Here is an 8,189-nt window from a genome sequence, read left to right as displayed (position 1 = left end):
ATTTTGGGGAATGAAAGATAAAGTTTCTTTGAACAGAAAATATTTTATAAACATGCATTTTAAGGCGCCCGTTGTCGGTGCGGGGAATTTTAAAATAACCGTTATCATTACTGATGCTTTCAAGCGATGGAGTTCGTAGTAAGAAGTCGGCTCGAGTCGCCTGAGATGTAGAAGAGAGCGGAGGTGGCGTATAGGATTGATGGAGGGATTAGGCAGATGTTAATAAAGTATCTCCCAATAAAATGTATTCTTTAGGTTTTTAAGAAAAAAAAATCATGCATCATTGAAACTGTTTCCCTCCCTATCCGTGGTATTCACTGGCCACCGATAAAAAACAAAACAAAAAGAGTAAGCCTAACTGAATCTCTCATCCATCAAAGATACGTTTGCTTATTCATTAGACTTATTCATTAGACACCTATCAAAGATTTCAAGCGGAGATTTAAAAATCTCTTCCTCTCCATCTAAAGTATTCATCAGACACCAGTCATAAGCGTAGAGCTAGTCATGATTCCTGGTTCAGCAATGTCGTGACGATGCACTAGAATTCAAAATTCACAAATGAATGTTGCTCAGCAACGTTTACACTACTGTATTGACTTGCTCTCTTGTGGTGCTTTGAGGTGTTCCACCTGTAGGCCCATGTTCTAAATTTTGCCGTTCTTTAAACAATTTGATTCATCTATGTATGATTCTCTCCGGTTTATTAAGCTTTCTTGATATCTCTCCAACAGGAACTTGCACCGAATGCAGTGCAATAATTGTCTCTCGCTCATCGAGGGATGTTTCTTAGACCGATAAATGACACATTGACATTAGATTCCCGTGCACATAACATCAAAAGCAATAGAGTGAGGTCGCCTGGTTCACACTGTTAGGATATCGTTATTTTTTCTTTTTGTTTTTAAATTTGATAGCATTTTGTGAGATTCCAATGTTTTCTGTAAAATTTAACAAATGGAATAGTTCAACTAACTTCAACTTAATATTGAAATGATAATTTAAAGACTATGTTTATGGGATACTACTAGTGATAGGTGTCTCCTATCTATTTGGTAATGTATATCTATGGTTGTGATAAGACTTTTTTTTATCACTTCGTTTCGTTCACGTCAATTTTGCTATATGGGAAATAGTTTTACACAATAACATAACATAATGTTGCAAAGATATCAGTGACTGTTTTTAATGTCATTACATACTATTTCTTCCATCTTTGAAAAGAAAAGTCGATAAATAAGGCATGAATCGTGCATCAGGCAGGTGAACGAAAAATTATGAAACTCTGCCACGAGTTTTTTGGCCGACAGCACATAAGAAAATTTGAGTCCTTTTGTTATGATGCTGGGCAGACCTGTTTGAAAAAACACTCTCCTGATGGTACAATAACTTCGAGGTTAACAACTATAGGTATAACAAAAACACAATATTACCAGCTCTGATGAATAATCAAATTTATTCAGTCATTAACTAGAGCTAAAATTATTCTCACAAATTAAATAACTAGTTTTATAACAGTAATGCAATATATATTATAGTGTTTGAAATACATTCAGCAGTATCAGCTCTCTGGAGTTATTGAATATCTGCTTAATGATACTTGTATCATGAACCTCTGTAGGAATCTTGAGATGTCCTAAGTGACGCAATTCAGTGACATGAAAAATGCATGTACTGTAAATTAGGCTTAACTGTAGGAAGGGCATTGTGGCATAGGTGTGGCATTTCATTAATCTGTACTGAAGTTTTACATGTGAAAGAAGAAAGATGGTCTTTTAATAGTATTACGTGTATATATGAGCACTGAAACCTAGTAATGCAATGAGGTTAAGTTAGTGAAATTTCTAATGTAGGCTCCTGTTTTAAACCTGTAACCCTTAAAATACTATGCCAGTCTACTTTTTTTCACCCTAACCGATCTAGGCCCAAAAGGTTTGTCCCATGCCTTTGACTATTGTCAATGGAAACTTGCCTATTTCCCCACCACTAGCTAGGCTACACTGGGAGTTCTTCAACTTAGACTAGCCTATACCTACTCGACACTGTTAAGCATTGGTTGACATGAATTCCTACTAAAATTCAATGTAGGCTAAACCAGTCTTTCTTTATATTGTACCTGACCTTGTTGCTCACAACTCCTACCTAGAATGCAGACTGTATTTATACCTATTGCAGTCGAAAGTCATCCAGAGGCAGAGAGGAAAGTCAAATTGGTAGGTAGTACCTGTTGCAGTGAACTTATTGCCGAGTTTATCTACTTACCACAGTAAGAGTAAGTTCGTCCAAAAGAAAGGACACTAGATGTACCCATGGCTTGCTACCTCATGATGCCATATAAGTTTTATGTTCCAGTTCAAAAATAAAACAATGGAACCACGAAAACACCTCGTGTCCAAGTGATGTAAGCGAAGGAAGATCGAGAGTCGGAAGTGAGTTGCCACTCGAACAGGCCTATCTCTGTGGTCTTGTTATGGTGGAGTTATTGAGTTCCATTTGACAACGTCTGTGTGTGTGTGTGTGTGTGTGAGAGAGAGAGAGAGAGAGTAATTGCTGTATGGATCGTTAATGACTGGATTGGCTGTTGGTGAGTTCTGGGCTGTCTGCTGGTGTTGTTGATTGTTAGAGTTCTGTGTTTTTAGCTAGTTTTCATGCAGTCTTTGGTGAGAGCTGGTGACAGACAGTAGTGCTGGAACATTTGGAGAAGGCAGTGCTATTCAGCTGAGTTGTGTGTTTTGTTGTTATTTGGTGTTGTTCAATTAGTGTTTTTGCTTAGAGTTGTTGTGCCTGTGCTGTTGTGATTTTTTGTGTTGTTTGTGCAGTGGTCTTTTGTTATGTTGTTGAGTTTTGTTGTTATGTGTGAGGTTGTGTTCCTTGGTTGGTTGCTGTGTTGTTGGGTTGTGGTTGTGTTCCTTGGTTGTTTGCTGTGTTGTTGAGTTGTAGTTGTGTTCCTTTTTTGTTGTTGTGGTCCTTGGTTGTTGAATTGTTGGTTGTAGTCCATGGTTGTTGTTGTGTTATTGGGTTGTGGTTCTTGGTTGTTGTTGTTGGTATCTCTGTGACCTCGACCAGCGGACAGCACTGGATAGCCCTGGAATATCTGGAGTTAGTAAGTACATGTGTTTTGTGATTGTTTTTTTGTTTTGTGTAGGTGTAGGTCAATTGTCCTGCGTGTATTTTGTTGTGTAAAGAAGAAAGTGTGACTGGGGTGGGTTGGGCAGCTGGAGTGATTAGGTTAATGTTGGGAGGGTTTTGCCACTTGTTTTTTTTTAAGCTTGTGGTCCCGCCCCATTATTTTTTGGCGCCCGAACAGGGGCTGTTGGTGCAGCAGCTGCAGGGCAAATGGGGTAGTGAGTTGTGTGATTGGTGGAGAAAGTGAGGATGGAAGGGTTGAAGGAGATAGAGAGGCTGAAGCAGGAGCTGAGGTTGGCGAGGGAAGCTAAGGGAAGGTTGGAAGTGGAGAATGAGAGGTTGAGGGTAGAGTGTGAGGAGCTGGAGAGCAAGTTAGAGGAAATGCGAGGAATACTAAGGAGTGCGAAAGTGGAAATGAAAGAAGAGGTGAAAGGAGCGGAAGAGAGAATGGTTGAGAAAATGGATGAAAAATTGGGGGTAATGATGAATGCAGTGCAAGAGATGATGCAGGAAATGATGAAGGGATTCATGGGAGAGGGAGCTGTAGGAGGTAGGCCTACTGGGTCTTGTGACGGGCCTGGAGTGGTAAAGAAAGTGAAAGAGCAAGTGGATGAGAGTACGAGTGATGAAGGTGATTTGGTTGTGATAGGTAAGGGAAAGAAGGGGAAGACAGGATAAGGATAAACCTGAGGACAAGAATAAGTAAGTAGCTGAGGAAAAGAAGAAGACTAAGGGAAAGAAGGTTAGATGGACAGGATGAGACTAGGGCAGAATACATTGGAGAAAGGGCTGAGAGTGATTTGGATAGCGGTGAGTGGAAACAGGTAGGTAGAAATTAGAAGGGTAAGAAGAGTGTAGTTAGGAGTATGGACGTGAGTATGGAAGTGGATTCGCTGTATTCGGAAGAGAGAAAGAAGGGTCAGAATGGAAGTAGCGAAAGTGAGAGTGAGAGTGAGCAGGAAGTACGAGAGGCTGTGTATATGAAAGAGGTACCCCGATGTGTACAATACGAGGAATATGGTAGTAGGGACATAGGGGACTTTTTTAAAAGAATATGAGAGGTATTGTGAGGCTAAGTATGGGGATAACAAGAGAGTCTGGGGAAGGGAGTTAGTAGCTTTTTGACGGGAATTTTGTTGAGTATATATGGGGTGATGATGAGTGTAGGGAATGTGCCGTATGAGAGTGTGAAAGCCAGAATTGTAGAACAGGCAAAGAGGATAAAGAGTAGCGTTAGATATAAAGAGGCTGGACAACTTTTGCTCCTCCATAGCGGACCTGAGAGCAATAGCAATCGACGCTCTCCTCCTAGACTGGGCAGGCATCAATGCTTACGCGTTTCCCCCATTCAAGCTGGTGGGGGAAGTAATGAAAAAGTTCATGTCCTCTGCAGGAACGAGACTTACCCTGATCGCTCCCTTTTGGCCCGCTCAACAATGGTTCACAGAGGTACTGGAATGGACGGTGGACTTCCCCAGATCTCTTCCACTCAGGAGAGATCTTCTCAGACAACCCCACTTCGAGAGGTTTCACAAAAACCTCCCCGCTCTCTGCCTGACTGCATTTTGACTATCAAAAGACTCGTCAGAGCGAGAGGCTTTTCACGAAAAGCTGCTAGCGCGATCGCCAGAGCCCGCAGGTCTTCAACCTTATGGGTGTACCAATCGAAATGGGAAGTCTTTCGAAGATGATGCAGGTCGAAGAAGCTGTCCTCATCCGATACCTCTGTGACCATTATTGCCGACTTCCTTCTCTTTTTGAGAGAAGAATGTCACATTGCCGTATCTACAATCAAAGGCTATCGTAGCATGCTCTCCGCTGTATTCAGAAATAGGGACCTGAAGATCGCGGAAAATAAAGATCTGCATGACTTCATCAGATCCTTTGAGACCGCCAAGAGTAAGTCCTCTCAACCTCCTAGCTGGAATTTGGATGTTGTGCTCAAATTCCTGACTTCTAGCAAGTTTGAACCTCCCCAGCAGGCTTCGTTCAGGGACCTGACTAGGAAGTCTTTTCCTCGTGGCTCTCGCAACTGCAAAGAGGACTAACGAGTTGCAAGCTCTGGACTCCAGAGTAGGATTTAAAGGTGACTCAGCTATCTGTTCATTTAAGCCTTTATTCCTAGCCAAAAATGAGAATCCCTCGAAGCCCTGGCCTAGAAGTTTCGAGGTTAGAGGACTCTCACCCTTAGTGGGGAGAGAAGTAGAAAGGTCCCTATGCCCTGTCAGGACCCTTAAATTTTACCTACAAAGGAAGAAGCAACTTAAGGGCAGTCTAGAGAGTCTATGGTGTGTGGTCAGGGACCCTAAGAGGCCCATTTCTAAGAACGCTCTGGCATTCTTTTTGAGAAGCGTCATCACGGAGGTGCATGCGACATGCGATGACGACCAATTGCAGAAACTCAGAGTGAAAGCGCATTAAGTAAGGGCCATTGCGACTTCTCTAGCTTTCCATAAGAACATGTCTCTGAAATCTGAAAGATATTCTGGCTGACACTCACTGGAGGTGCAACTCTGTGTTTGCATCCCACTACTTGAGGGACGTAGGAGTTACTTACGACAAGTGCTTCTCTCTGGGGCCATACGTATCGGCGGATTCGGTGCTGGGACAGGGAGCTGATGCTGATCCTTGATAGTTTAGTTTAGTTTTGATTTGTGGTGATGTGTTTTTATGGTTGTTTGAAAGAAGGTTTGGTGGTAACTTCTTTCAATCGTAGTTCTAACCCGGGTTAGAGGGTCAGGTGGTCGGGATTGGTTTTGTGCGCCTTGATATTGCCAGAGGCAAAAGGTTTTGTTATGTAAGTGGGATAGCCCCCATTGACAAAGATCCTAATAGGTTCTGTTGCGTAAGCGGGTAAGCCCCCATTGACAGATCCACAAGAACTCTCAGCCATAGGTCACTACCTCGCTGAGGCTCTTGAGGCAAAGCAGACTCATAGACAGTATCCATGAAGTCTTCTGCCACATCAGGTAAGAACCAAGGAAATAGGAAACAACGTGTTGTTTCCTATTTTATTTCAGTTATTTAAGCTGTCTCTTACCCTCCACCAAGGGTGCCAATCAGCTAAGTATATATCTGCCTGGGAAGTTGAATGTACAAAAATGATATTGTTATGATACAATAAAGTTTTGTACATACTTACGTTGCAGATATATACGATTAAAATTAATGTCCCGCCCAGCCTCCCCTCAGGAGACAGGTGGAAGAGAAAATCTGATTAGAAAACGGGAGTGGTTCCTAGTCCCGCCACCCAGCGGCAGGAGGGTAGATCACCTGACCTACCTGTAGCGTGTGCCGCGAAATTTGAATTTCTGTCAGGAACGACGGAGTCTATAGCCAAGTATATATCTGCCAGGTAAGTATGTACAAAACTTTATTGTATCATAACAATATCATTTTTTTAGTTTGGCTACGGACGTTAAAAGACTAGGAGACCTAAAAGATCTGGTAATGAAAATGTTGCAGAAACTGAAAAATTAATGAAACATTGTCAGAGCCAAAGGATAGCCTACAAAGCAATTGGAGAGTTGAGTGGCAGTATTGGTAGGTGTAAGGATAAGCATGAGGATATACTACCAGTCAGGGATATGGTAGGTAATTTATGGACTAAAAATGTTGAAATCAGAAATAGATGGAAAGAGCACTTGAAGATGGCTCTTAATAGAAGAGGATACACTGCCTGCTCAGGAAGATTTAAATGTTGATGAACGTGAGATCAGACTATAAGTACCATAATAGTTAAGGCAGTTAAACAGTTAAAGAATTACAAGGCACCAGGAGAGGATGGTTTATTCCCAGAAATGTTTAAAGTGGAGGAGGATAGATTAGTATTTGTGTTGAAAATGTTATTCAATGAGATATAGGTGATGGGGATACCATCAGTTTTTTTTTAAAGATTGGTGTAATCATTAAAGTTCCAAAGAAAGGTGTGGTAACTGGAAGGGAATCACTTTGTCATTTGTAGCCTTGAAAATGTTCAGAGTATTGTTGAATAGGTTGGAGCCACTGGTTGATGGTACTCTGAAGGATGAAAAGGTCAGTTTTAGAAAGGGACCGGGTTGCAGTGATCAAATATTCTTTATTAAAGCATTTGATGCGGCAAACTAATGAAATAAGAACTCCATAAAGTCTGTTTTGTTGATTTTGAAAAGGCCTTCGATAGTATTTCTTTTAATAAATATTGTAATTTGTAAGGCGTTGCTTTTATTTTAAGCTGTATGTAATTATTTTCTAGCTAGAATGCAGTATCGTTAGGTATCATCTGGGGAGTGAATATCAGTGAAGTTGAAACCAGTTCAGTATCAAGACCTTGTTTCCTTTCTAATAGCAAAATTTGTCTTTGAATTGTGTTATGGGTATTAGAGACTCTTGAATACCATACACAGTAGTAAGATGTCTAGATATAGTGAGTAATTATATTGTGAATTAGAAGGCAGTTGTGCAGATTGGGTCACGAATTGTCCACACGACCGGGCCTGATCGGCGTGCTCCAGGGTTGACAGGCAAATTCTAGCGGACTTATCCGTGAATGTTGTCCACACGGGTGAGGCGATGGAGAGTGGGGGTGGCCGAACGATGCCAAGTAGTGTGTTCAGTGCGGTACGATAAACATGGTGCCTACCGCAAAAGAAGAAGAAATCGCTTTGTGTGTGATGAAAAAGAAGAGAATATAGTGCAAAGAATGGCTCAGTAAAAGAAATGTATATGGTTCACGTACGTCTGCCAGGGTCGAAGCTCAAGCCATCGGGCACCACCATGGTGATTTTGCTACAAGACCCATCGGGCAATTTGACGGTTTGCCCGTCAAGTGTGCCCATTAGAGGGGAAGTCTGCCGATCAGGCCTGATCGTGTGGACAGGCCTTAACTCTTGTTTGTCAGAGGGTGAGTTACATTACTGTACTGTCGTTCTTACTTCGAAGCTTACTCAAGTCATACTTGTTGCAAAAGTATTGTAGAACACCAGCATACACATAAAAGATCATCCATCTTATTTGTGTCATACTTGCAGTATTATGATTGTGACAATAGTTGTGAGAACTATTTGGAGATACTCCATCTTCAG

This window comes from Macrobrachium nipponense, chromosome 27 (genome assembly GCF_015104395.2).
Source record: "Macrobrachium nipponense isolate FS-2020 chromosome 27, ASM1510439v2, whole genome shotgun sequence".
NCBI lineage: Eukaryota > Metazoa > Arthropoda > Malacostraca > Decapoda > Palaemonidae > Macrobrachium > Macrobrachium nipponense.
Note: the sequence above shows the minus strand (reverse complement) of the source record.